Genomic DNA, 12626 nt, shown 5'->3' with positions numbered 1-12626 from the left:
GATCTTATGTCCCTGCTTTGATGTTATGTCCCCACTTTGACCTTATGTCCCTGCTTTGATCTTATGTACATTGACCTAAACATGCTTCTCCGGGGGAGCGGGACATTCCCTGCAGGCTATGCTCGCGATTCCTAAGGGGATTGGCTGGTGGTCTGCCTGGACGTCCTGACTGTGGAAGACGTTGAAGACATATGGATAATTGGAATTCTGTTGGTGGGGCTCCTGATCATCGTCTCGTTGACCAATCGGAAAATTGGTAAGACAGCCGCCAGCAAATTTACCCATATGCTGTCTGGGGAACTTAAAGAGTGCCCACATGGAGTTATTGAGAGGATGAAGTTTTACATCTAAGGGCTGACCAGTCCAGTGAACTGTCTCGCATCATCTCAGACCGGACCGTCGAAGCACAGAAGGGGATTGATACTATCAGGGCCCAGTCTGTGGAGTTGCTTCGTGTGATCACGGACTGGCAGAAAAGGTAGATGGACTGACAAAATCATTACATGAACTCGATGCTCGCGTGACGCTGAAGTCGGTAACAATTGAATGATGAACATTGATTCTATTCGAACAAATACATTGAGTCACGCTAAATTTGGATTGAAATTGATCAGCTATTCCCCAGCCCCCCCACACTCACCCTTCACCCGAGCAGGAAAAACAACCTGGCAGCTGGCCTCTGATCTTGTCCTGTACACTGGCTTATCTCTCCAAGGTCACGCCGATGAACTGAGCTTTTAACAACATAGACAGTCTGACGCTCATATTCACACACACAACTCAATGTCTAACACACACACCATACACTCCCTCCCCCATCCCGCCCCGTATCCGTCTGACTGCCTCGATTTACGTGTTCCTCACTCCCTCCCAAGCCACCTCAAAACATTCCTTCATGTGTCCACATGAACTGTGTGTTGTCTTGTGCATTATGTTGTTATATAATTTTGTTGCTGTCTGCATTGTTTCCTTTCTTTTCGAGAAAACGTGTGGTGGCGCTGTTCCATAGCTCCTGGTATGTCTGTCATACCTGGCGTACAAAGCTAATTCTGATTTTGATTCTGATTTGTGGCAGGCCATGACTGACAGATGAAGTCACAAGGACCCACAGGATCTCGCAAATTCATGTATGATCACGCGATATAACAGGATGTTCTTTCTATAAACAGAACCACAAAATCTGATGAATGAACTAGGTGTAAATTGTAGCTTAAACTTGCATGTGTTAGCTTAAATCTGTGTTAATGTAGTTTTTGTGTGTAAACGGAACCTACATTTTTCATTTGCTTCCAGCATTTCATATTTAGTATTGGGACTAGGTTGACATGGTTATGCAATCTGAGGTAATTGCTTCAACAACAAGGAGCTACTGGGATTTGAAATGAGGATCTCCTGTTTACTAGACAGGAACTTTGACCAACTATGCCACAACACCTCCTTGAGAGCTTGTACCTTTTATATTTATATTTATATATATATATATATATATTATATACACACACATACAATGAGCTATAGAACAGGATTCCATCCATCCATCTTCGTCTTTCCTTTTCCGAGTGACTGGAGGATCCTGAGGCGTTACCAGGACACGTTGGAGATATAATCCCTCTAACTAGACCTGGCTTGTTAAAAACAAGTGCTGGAGCTGTCATTCCATGTCTCCCATTTCTCAACCCAAAAATAGTTTGGTGCATCAATCCTATCCACTAGCCAGTTTGCCGAAGAGGTATAAGTACCTGGCAGGTGTCTGTCACAGGCGCTGTAGCTTAGTGGTTAAAGCGCCTGTCTTGTAAACAGGAGATCCTGGGTCCAAATCCCAGCAGTGCCTGCTTGTCAGTGAATATGTTATGTTATCTGCACTACAATGAGTTTATATTGTTTTTGCTATTGTGCTTAACAAGCATTATTTAATTTTGCCCAGTTGTGGCCTGTTGAGGGCCAATAAATATCAAAAGGGAAATGGATTGAATCCATTTTTTAATGCTTTTAAACCCTGTTTTGATGGGGCTGATTGTGGCCCAGCTGTACACCAGGACCCTGTGACATCACTGTTGGGTGGGGTTTCAGGTGCATGTGATGCTGACTGAGGTCAGAGGTAAAATAACATGAACTTTACCGGTCAAGGCACCTTGTTCGCTGACTGCCTGATTTTAACATCTTTGATGCTGCTGTAATAAAGGAAGGAAGAATCTATATGCCTTTGCATTTTGGATGCTTTTCTGTTGTTTAGATATGGCTACATTCACATAAAGTATCCAAAGAGTACAATAATGCACTGTACTCTGTTCAGTTGTTTACACCAGGTTCCTCGTGGCCGCTGAATTGCAAGTACAGCCGCACCTTTTGTGAGCATCTGCTTTATCAACCCATGTAAAGTTACCATGTGTACACAGTAGACCTATCTACTGCTGTATTCATTGTTTTTGGCAAGAGCTTTAAAACCTATTCTTGACTTTTCTTGTTCCACATCTTGTGTGAACGCTTAGTTTACTAAATGACTTAAGTTAGCCAGTGATTGTTGTGTGCCTTCAATAGCATAAGTGTTAATATTATGGAAGAAGCTGCCTGGCAAACCAATGTTGCCTTTTAGAACAGTGGGTTCATGGTGTAATGGTAAGCACTCTGGACTTTGAATCCAGCGATCCGAGTTCAAGTCTTGGTGGAACCGTTTTAAACCAAAGTACTGGTAAAATAAAATAATCAACCTCTACACTGTCCACATCTAGGCTAACGGGTAAAATATTCTTGGCTGTTTGACTGAAAACAGTATGTTGGTGGTTGCATGTTGACCTGTGACCTGTACTTCATGTTAACTGAAAGGAGCTCCAAATTTAGACTTAGTTGAACATATTGAAGATATTTCCACAATGTTGACCCAAATGTCAGTCTATTTCCCATCTAGTTGGGACATGTCTGGACACAGGTGGACATTTTGGACAGAAACATTGGTGGATCTTGATTCCCACCACAGGATTTAGCCTGCATTGCACATTGGGGTACAGAGTCGGTAAGATGTCTTCACATCCCGCGCAATGTACTGCCATTGTCAAGCACATTTCCACACTGGTGACTTTCTTCCATTTCCGCATAAACACACATATATTTGGGCTGACAATAGGGAAACCTTCCTTTGATAACTATGACCTGGATGACTGAGAACATACTATATCATGACATAGTTGACTTACCATATTATTATTTCTGTGAGAGATCCTACTACACGTTGGAATATTCAGTCAGGATGGCTGGGCGGTCCAAGGTGCTGCGTTCAGGTCGCAGTCTCCACTGGAGGCGTAGATTCGATATTGGGGATATTGTTTTGGTTTTGTTTGTTGTGGAGGTGTAGCTTAGGGGGGGCTGATAAGATAAGTCGCTTTCAAGGTTTACACAGTCATCAGCACACATTTGCACACCGACTTTCAACAGTACATTCCCTTACCTACTTCACATACGCTCCTTCGGTTGCTGAGCCATTCTTATCAAATATGGCTGCCAGAAAGGGATGGGGACGAAGATGGTGCATCCTGTTTAATTAGTTACACAGTTAAGCAGTTACACTTATATTCCATGGTCTTCTTTTTATTTTATTAGCATGTTTATTGAGCTAAATTAGAGGCAATTAGGGTGTTTGTGGGGTTGAGGGTATTCTGGTGTTGTGTAAATAAAGTAGGCAGGACTAGATTATAGCCGATAGATATCAGAGATATCAAGCAGACTTACTGCCTCCTGGTCTTTTCTTGACCTGGTTACCACTTTCTCATTTTTGTATGGCAGCACATCCAGCTGCTAGAGATTCTCAACAATCTGGAATAACTCCATGTTGGAAGGAACAGTGGACTTGAGAAGGCACTGTTGCGGCCATAGTTGTTGCTCCATGATTCGTGCTGGGCCCTGAAATGTTCTCCCCCAGTCTGGTTCAAATGGTGAGTGGTCCACCTGGTGGACCGAGCTTCAATAGCTCTATGAGGGTGATGAGATGTGGATGATCAGTACCAATGGGAAGGAGTGGGCTGGCGTTCTCAAACTGCTGAAGGGAGAGACCTGCCAGGTACTTATAGCTCTTCTGCAGACTGACTGGATAGGATTGATCCGCCAAGCCTAGGCGAGCTAAGCCGTTACTCCCAATACTGCCAGTCAGTGTACTGTATGTTTAGCTTATACAAGGTAGCAGGCGCATTAAGACTTAACAGGGTAGCTACTCGTGGAGATGCTGTGGCTTAGTTGGTTAAAGTGCCTGTCTAGTAAACAGGAGATCCTGGGTTCAAAACTCAGCAGCACCTTGTTGTTGGAGAGATTACCTCTTTTGGCGTGTCATCATCATGTCAACCCAATCCCTGTGAAAGTACCCTGGTAGCAAATGAAAATTGCGAGTGAAGCTCGGTCCACCAGGTCGACCACTCACTATTCGAACCAGACTTGGGGGGGACGTTTCAGAGCCCAGCACGGATCGTAGAGCAACAGCTACGGCCGCAACAGTGCCTTCTGACGTCCACTGTTCCTTCCAACATGGAGCTCTTCCAGATTGTTGAGAATCTCTTGCAGCTGGATGTGCTGCCATACAAAAATGAGAAAGTGGTGACTAGGTCAAGAAAAGACCAGGAGGCAGTAAGTCTGCTTGAAGAGAAGACTACGCGTGTGGAGGTGGACAGAAAACTAAGGAAAGTACAACGCATATAAATTAAGGTAATGGGTGGATCTCTGATATCTATCGGCTATAATTTAAACATATAAGTTCTGATTTTTTTGTTCTGCAAGCTCTCACCTTTTGCCCCATATTTCCCTTCATATGAGTCAGAGCCAGCAGCACCAGGGCTGCCAACTTTTCCCAAAACCTTGGAGTGAGATTTGGGGGGGCAACCCATATTTTGCCACGTACAAAGCAATTTTTTGGGGTCTTTATCCTTCAGGGTTTAAATTGTGATATGTGATATGTGGGGGGGTGGGGTTCTCCCTAGGGGGGTCTGGGGGTATGCCCCCCCAGGAAAAAAAATTGAAAAATAAACCATTAAAGGGCACTTTCTGGAGAGTTTTTTTGCAAAAAAATGGAGAAATCAAGTCTTACATGATATGTGCAAAACTGTAGGGTTAAGAACCTTTGCATTGTTGTAGTATCAACAGGTTTTACGGCATTCAGCATTTACATTATATACATTATTAACTTCTTATGATATAAGAACTGACCCAGACAACGTGCCAAACATAATGAACCACATGAAGAGACAGTAGCAAATCTCATCAACAGCTGAGAAGATTTGGGTCTGTGGGGAACAGGTCCAGGGGTCGCTGGTGTAGGGACAAGGGACCCAAAGTTAAATTAATGTTGAGGGATCAACTAAGACCACTGAAATTCTAAAGAATAAGAACCACTGATCTACATAAATTCTTATCCTTTAACCTTTGTGCCAAGGTTCAGTAATGTTTGGCCCTCATCCTCTGGGCCCCACTTACTGGATTTACTTTTTGGGGAAAAAAAGACTATTTGTTCATTTCATAAAACATCAAATTAATTATTTACAGTTACATTTAGAGATGCACCGAGGTTAGAGAAGCACAATAGTGGCCCAATGTTGCAGTATAGTATATATAGTATAGTGTATATATGTAGTATATATAGTATAGTATATATAGTATAGCTCAGATGTGTTTCACCAGATTTCTGCCCATGTTTACAACTTTGTGCACATTCAAAATATAACTCCTCCCATCTCTGTTGTCCGAGATTTGGAGAGTTGTAATATAGTCTGCTGTGCATGTTATTGCTCCGCTGATATGGTGGATCTCATTCAGACCGTCTGACAGACACAGACGCCCATTCGGGTCTCTGGTCTCTGACAAAGTTTAGAGGAGGCTGTACGCTGCGCATTATCGGAGGACTACACGGATGCAACGCGTCACTGTCCACAGCAGAGCAGGTCCACTAACATGAACTGAAGTTGCTACGCTACCAGCCGCGCTGCTCACCTCTATTGTTACAGAGAGAGAGGACACGAAGCGACGGACGGGTCTGTGATACTCAGAGCTCATACCTAAAGCCGGGGAAATGGGATGGATCGTAAAAAAATGTTCTCAGTTTGCGACAATTCGAAACTTTCACAGACAGGGAGCGCTCTTGAACCCCCTCACAGTCTCTGAAAGCACAACTAGTGGCTAAACAGATAAATCTATAGATAAACTCATCTATCAGAAATTTGACCGACCGGGTTGACACTTCAGCGTGAGAAATCGGGGGTGTGGCGTGTGAGCGTGTGAAACCAGTCAAATGCGTGTGTCTCACGGCCAATGCGTGAGAGTTGGCAGCACTGAGCACTAAGGAAGAGCAGCCTCTCCTACGGCGAGTAGTGGCGACCCACGGGGAAACTTTGGTTTCCCAGTCAGTTCCAGTAGTACAGGTGAGAAAGTGGTGGATAAAACGAGGACTGTGGGTCGGCGTTGTTGGTACGTGAGTGGAAATACATCCCACATGCTAACACATATCCAACGCCATCACCCAGACATGCCAATCACTGGAACGAGACAAAAAAACTGTCCAACGTCTCCTCCCTACAGTGGTTAACCAGCCTTTAGACACAAATACAAATAGGGCCAAAAAAATCACTGAATCAATCAGGATTTCCACATCACCTTCAACGCCCCGTATCCACTCGTAGAGTAACCTGGCTTCAAGTATTTGCTGTATGTACGCAAACCTCGTTCCAACATGCCATCCCGTCCACCGGGACTTCAGTGTACCGTTCCACCCCTTTAATACATGTCAATCAAGCTGAGCCTGTAAAGGCCATACAGTCAAGTGGAAACACCTGTGGGAGTGGAACATGGATGTGTAGAGACAGGCTTTCAAACAATGCACCTTTTTTTTTTTTTTTTGTATATATGTTTATTCAGAATATGTGTCCATACAGAATCTACATCAAGGATACAATATTCTTCTTTTTTTTTTTTTTCCTTTTTCCACTCCCTCCCCCCCCACCCAAAAAAAAAAAAAAAAAAAAAAAAAAAGAAAATACACCACCCCACCCCAACAATGCACCTTTTTGACATGTCAAAGTAGGAAAAGCAAAGGTGGAAATAAAAATTAATTATGGCTAAACTCAGTTCATATTTTGAAACTGGACATTAGGCATTACAAAGTTAAGAAAGTAGGCGTTAACCCTTTCAAGTAACCTTGTCCACCATGGACTAAATATACTTCAAGACTGACTATAACTTGAGTTAATTAGAAAGGTTAGCATGATCTTTTACCTTCACTGATCTTAATTTCCCACATATCTGCCACTACCACTCTGATCATATTCCCTTTCTCAATACTCCATAAAGAAGCAAAGAACGATCATCAATGACAGAGAGCATCTGAAGTGAATCATTACTCTCTGTCAGTTTCACACTCAGAAAGGAATATCACAACTCATCATCGTGGTCAGCGGGACCAAACACTTTAGAAACACATTCCTCAAGTCAGACACTCTAGAAACGATCCCTGAAAGTATAGTCTTGGTTAGGCGGGGGGGGGGGGGAAACTGCATCTCATTCACTGCAGAGTGATTTTCACTCAGGGTTCAGAGGGACAGAAGCTAATTGATACGTGCTCCAGATGACTCTGAGCTGAGAAAATCTATTTAGATCTTTAAGAAGACTGATATGTAGATTGAATTAGATTTTCAGTCACTGTTGTCTCAATACTTCAGTGTCAGCCTACTTATTTTCTACAATAAATGCTCCAGTTCTTTCTTTGCATTAATACTGGTTCTTAACATGCTTCCACTGACTCAGATTATGGAAAACAACAAAATAAGTTACCATAGTTTTGTGGACGAAACACAAATTTACATAACCTTATCGCCAGGGGACTATAGTCCAATACAACAACTGATTAAATGCATTGAACAAATTAACGACTGGATGTGCCAGAACTTTCTGAAATTAAATGAAGGAAAAACTGAGGTGGCTGTTTTTGGAGCAAAAGAGGAACGATTAAAAGTCTGCGCTCAGCTTCAAACAACAATGTTAAAAACAACAGACAAAGCCAGAAATCTTGGTGTAGTTGTGGACTCTGACCTGAATTTTAACAGTCACATTAAGATAATTACAAAGTCAGCCTACTATCACCTTAAGAATATATCAAGGGTTAAATGACTTATGTGTCAACAGGATTTGGAAAAACTGGTCCATGCTTTCATCTTCAGTAGACTTGACTACTGTAACGGGGGTCTTTACAGGTCTCACTACATTATAACCCCCCCAGAGCTCTCAGGTCATCTGGGACAGGTCTACTTTCTGTCCCCAGAGTCAGAACTAAACAGGGGGAAGCATTTTAAGCTTGTTGCGTATTTCATTAGCATTGTGTTGGGGTGATGGGAGCAGGTGGGGCTTCAAAATTCCCCCTTACCTGGATTTTACTATGACCTTTTACTGACAAAATCAAGTCTGTGTTTTGGTAAAAATATTTTGAATCAAATTTTTCCTGTTGTCAAATTATAACGGAAAGCTGAGTCGGGCCGTGGAGCCTTGAAAAGTCCCCATGCCAATCTACTTGACCATAGTCTTTCAAGTCAGTGACAAATCCAAGCTGCATTTCCTTTTTACCAAAATTCAAATTACAATGTTGGTAAAATGTTTTGCTTTAAAAGTAGTCTTTCATCCACTATAGTCAGAAAGCTCAATCTGGCAGTGGAGCCATAAAAACACTACATGCCAAACAAACTACTTAACGATTGCCTTTCTAGTCACGGGTTCAATTCCTGGACGAGCCCTGAAGGAAGGAGCTGTTAAAATTCCAATCTGAAATTTAAAATCCAGTTCAATGTTAAATTAACCCAGATTACAAGCAATCAAAATTGTATTAGAGCATGTTGGCAATTTTTCATATCCTGCTTCAACTGCACACAACAGAAAAAACTGGGAAAAAAATAAGAGGAACAATGAGCAGAACATGGCCGTCTGCTCAAGATCAGCTGAAAACCCTAGTCGACCCAGTCCAAACCATCGCGGTGAGCCTCACTGGGTGTCCAAACTAAAACGATAAGAGGCAACTTGGTAGACTCCTTACTGATGTTTACATATGTACTTACAATGCCCTTTTTTAAAACACTAGCCAATCACAAGTGTTACATGTGAATAATCAAGGTGTGAGTAATCAGGAAGCTCACATAAAAGATAGTGGCAAGGTCTACCAAATGTTTAACTTTGCAACCTGTAAGCTGTTGTAACCTTGGTTGCCACAGGTTCCCAAACATCCCCACAAAATGTGAATCACAGATTTTGCAGCCCCTACGCATGAACAGCAGATCAGCGTGGCGCAGCGGAAGCGTACTGTGCCCATAACCCAGAGGTCGATGGATCGAAATCATCCTCTGCTGCTATTTTCTGTGACTGCATGTGGTTTTAAATCTGTTGGAGTTTCGTCAAACCAAAGGGACTGGACCCTAGCCAAAATGAAAAGATTGGAAGACGCTGGACCAACCTCGCAGTGAGCAGCAGCTCCCTGTATCTCCCCCTAAATTACCTAAAAAGGGGTAACCTAATCCTAGAACAAACAAAAGAGACAAATAACTGATCTACCATTAATCTCCAGCCCAAACTAACACAATAAACGAATATCAGCACCTAAGTGTGTATGGAGGTTGGGGAACACAAACCTGCTTGTTGAGAACCTCCCCCACTCTACCTGAGCACTGATTACGCTCAGGTGTGCAACGGGCAGAGGGAGGGGGCGGAACGAGGGACAGAGAGACACAGAGGGAGAAACAAGACACGCACCAGAGGCACATGTAACACTGGCTAGCTAGCTAACTGTTGGAAAAAATATATACATATATATTGATTTTTCTGGTCTGTGATTTTCAAAAAAAGTAATAACAATTTTCTAAGCAGCTAAAGTTGAGGTCTTGATAACAGGACACAAATGAGAGCCTAATGTGTCTGGAACAAGAGTGTATCTGGCTGGCGTATCCCGTGTAATAATTAACGTCGCCTTTACCTCAATGCAAAGCTAAAAATGGCAATTAAGTTGGTAACGTTATAAAATGTAGATATTGATAATTAGCTTACTTGTTAACTTTATAAGTTTAGAGTTAGCCTTAACCCTTAGGTCACAGACTTGGGCTGTGTCTCAAATCGCGCACTTCTGTACTAAATACTAACTATTTGAGTACATAGTGCGTTCACATTGTCGAAGTGCTAACGAAAGGGGTGTACTTAAAATACCCGGATGGTGTACTCAAACCGGTCACAGAGTTAAGTGTAGATCGATGCACACTTTCCACACTCAACGGTCGCCATCTTGGCTACGTAGCGGGAGGGGCGGAGCTAACAACCGTTGAAAAACTTTTGATAGCGGCGGCCGAAGACGCGACAGCGAGACCGACGGAGCAATACAAAGTTGAACGTGAGTCTTTTTGCTAAACATATAAGCCACTTGTAAATGTATACTTGGTTAATTTTACAGTAGATAATAATTTTTGTACCACGAATTATAACGTTTATTAGTACCGTAATTTGACGTGCTAGCAAGCCAACCTTAGCTAGCTAGCTAACAGCGGCAGTTTAACCATATTGGCAAATAAGTTATAAGCTAACGTTACATGTGTTGTAGTATATTGTTGTTTGCGTTAAACTTCCGTCCCATTGTAGACGATTTTACTGTTAGATGTATGATCTTAACAAGTTGTACATAATCCGATGTGAGCGTTAGCTCCGCAATACAGCGATCAGCTGATTGTCTGCCGGGTAACGTTATGAGTGGCGTAACGCTAATGGTAAAACGTATCTGCTGTTACTGCCTCCACCTGATTTAGATCCTGTTTATACTGCCTCCACCTGATGTAGATCCTGTATAACCCGTCTCTTCAGGGACCAACGAGGAATAGAGGTCCATCATTTAGGGGCGACGATGGCCATCAGACCGTAGAAGGATCCCCTGGAGAGTCTGCTACCCCCTCAGGTCCCTGTCCCCATCAGACTAGCTACGGCCTGGGGGGAGCCTGCAGAACTACAAGCACATTTTTAAAATAAAATTATATTACAAGTATTTAACTTTGTTATCTTTTGTATTACACGTTGCATGACTGTTGCAAGCATAGAATGAATATAAAGGAATGGGTCTATTTAAATGTCAGGTCTGTTACCTCTGCTTTCACTATTGTATTGTCACTGTATGAAGACCATTTAGAACAAAAATACAACTTATATAAAAGATGTAATGATGGTTTGTCTATTAGGTAAGTTGTAAGGGTAATGCTTCATAACAACAGTCTTATCTATGGGCCACAAGGATGTCCTCATGAAACTGTTGAGCATTAAAATGAACAGTAACGTAATGAATGAATATTTACTTTACTTATTTTTAGAGCAGAAACATAAGTATTTACATAAAAGAGTGGACTGCAAAGAATAGGTATAATTAATGAATTAAGAGTGCAGTAACAAGAACGAATATTACAATACAGTTGTGACATGACGGCGGCGTCGCAATCGTCATCCTGGCGTGACACGGAGCAAATATATCACATTTATTTTTGTTAAAATATCAAAAACAAAGCAGGAATAATTTTTCGCGAAACACAATAGCAGACTGGAATGCTCTCCCGAGGTGAAATTCCCAATTGTACAGAAGAAGAAGGGATTAAATGTGATCGTCATTTCCGGTAAGTGCACATGGTAGTGCGCGATTTGAAACAACACTCCTCTGTCAAAATTTACGCAATATGCAAGACAGTACGTAGTGCACGAAGTGTACTTCTGTAAGTGCACTAAGGGAAGTGCGCGATTTGAGACACAGACATATCTCTGCTTGGATTGAATACAACTCCTCATTGGGTAGCTGACTATGGGGCGCCGTTTGTAAAGCGGCTCACGCTGAAAATAACAGCAACACCCCTCGTGGCTGGCTATAGTCATAAGTCCGGCACCATCCATAAAACTGACACTTAAAACTCAAAGTACTCTTCAAACACAGTTTCTCCAACTGTGTTTATTATTTTAGGCAGTTATTATCACGTTTATCCAAGTTCAACAGTCCATATATCCCCGGATGAGATGATTTGTATTCGTTATTTGACACTATAAACATACACTGACCTCCTCGAGCTTTTATTTTGTTACATCCGGTTACTGGCATTCATTTGCATATTAGCTAAATATTTAGTTTCACCCCAAACATTTAGATTTAACATTTAGATTTAGATTTAGATTTAACATTTAGATTTGGATTTAATATTTAGATTTAACATTTAGATTTAGATTTAATATTTAGATTTAACATTTAGATTTAGATTTAGATTTAACATTTAGATTTAGATTTAGATTTAATATTTAGATTTAACATTTAGATTTAGATTTAGATTTAACATTTAGATTTAGATTTAATATTTAGATTTAACATTTAGATTTAGATTTAATATTTAGATTTAACATTTAGATTTAGATTTAGATTTAAGATTTAGATTTAGATTTAATATTTAGATTTAACATTTAGATTTAGATTTAGATTTAACATTTAGATTTAGATTTAATATTTAGATTTAACATTTAGATTTAGATTTAGATTTAACATTTAGATTTACATTTAATATTTAGATTTAACATTTAGATTTAGATTTAGATTTAACATTTAGATTTAGATTTAACAT

At 41.2% G+C, this 12626-nt stretch overlaps 2 non-coding genes across 2 annotated transcripts; one reads left to right on the top strand and one right to left on the bottom strand.

The window, feature by feature from the left end:
• Nucleotides 1–1758: 1758 nt before the first annotated feature.
• Nucleotides 1759–1831, top strand: trnat-ugu (transfer RNA threonine (anticodon UGU)). Its single transcript has one exon. It is a non-coding gene; the product is annotated as a tRNA-Thr (tRNA).
• Nucleotides 1832–7277: 5446 nt separating this feature from the next.
• On the bottom strand, nucleotides 7278–7493 carry LOC116682474 (small nucleolar RNA U3). The gene has a single exon (XR_004330436.1). It is a non-coding gene; the product is annotated as a small nucleolar RNA U3 (small nucleolar RNA).
• Between the last annotated feature and the right edge of the window lie 5133 nt (nucleotides 7494–12626).

Source organism: Etheostoma spectabile, unplaced genomic scaffold, assembly GCF_008692095.1.
Source record: "Etheostoma spectabile isolate EspeVRDwgs_2016 unplaced genomic scaffold, UIUC_Espe_1.0 scaffold00018802, whole genome shotgun sequence".
Lineage (NCBI taxonomy): Eukaryota > Metazoa > Chordata > Actinopteri > Perciformes > Percidae > Etheostoma > Etheostoma spectabile.
This window is presented reverse-complemented; position numbering and strand designations above follow the sequence as displayed.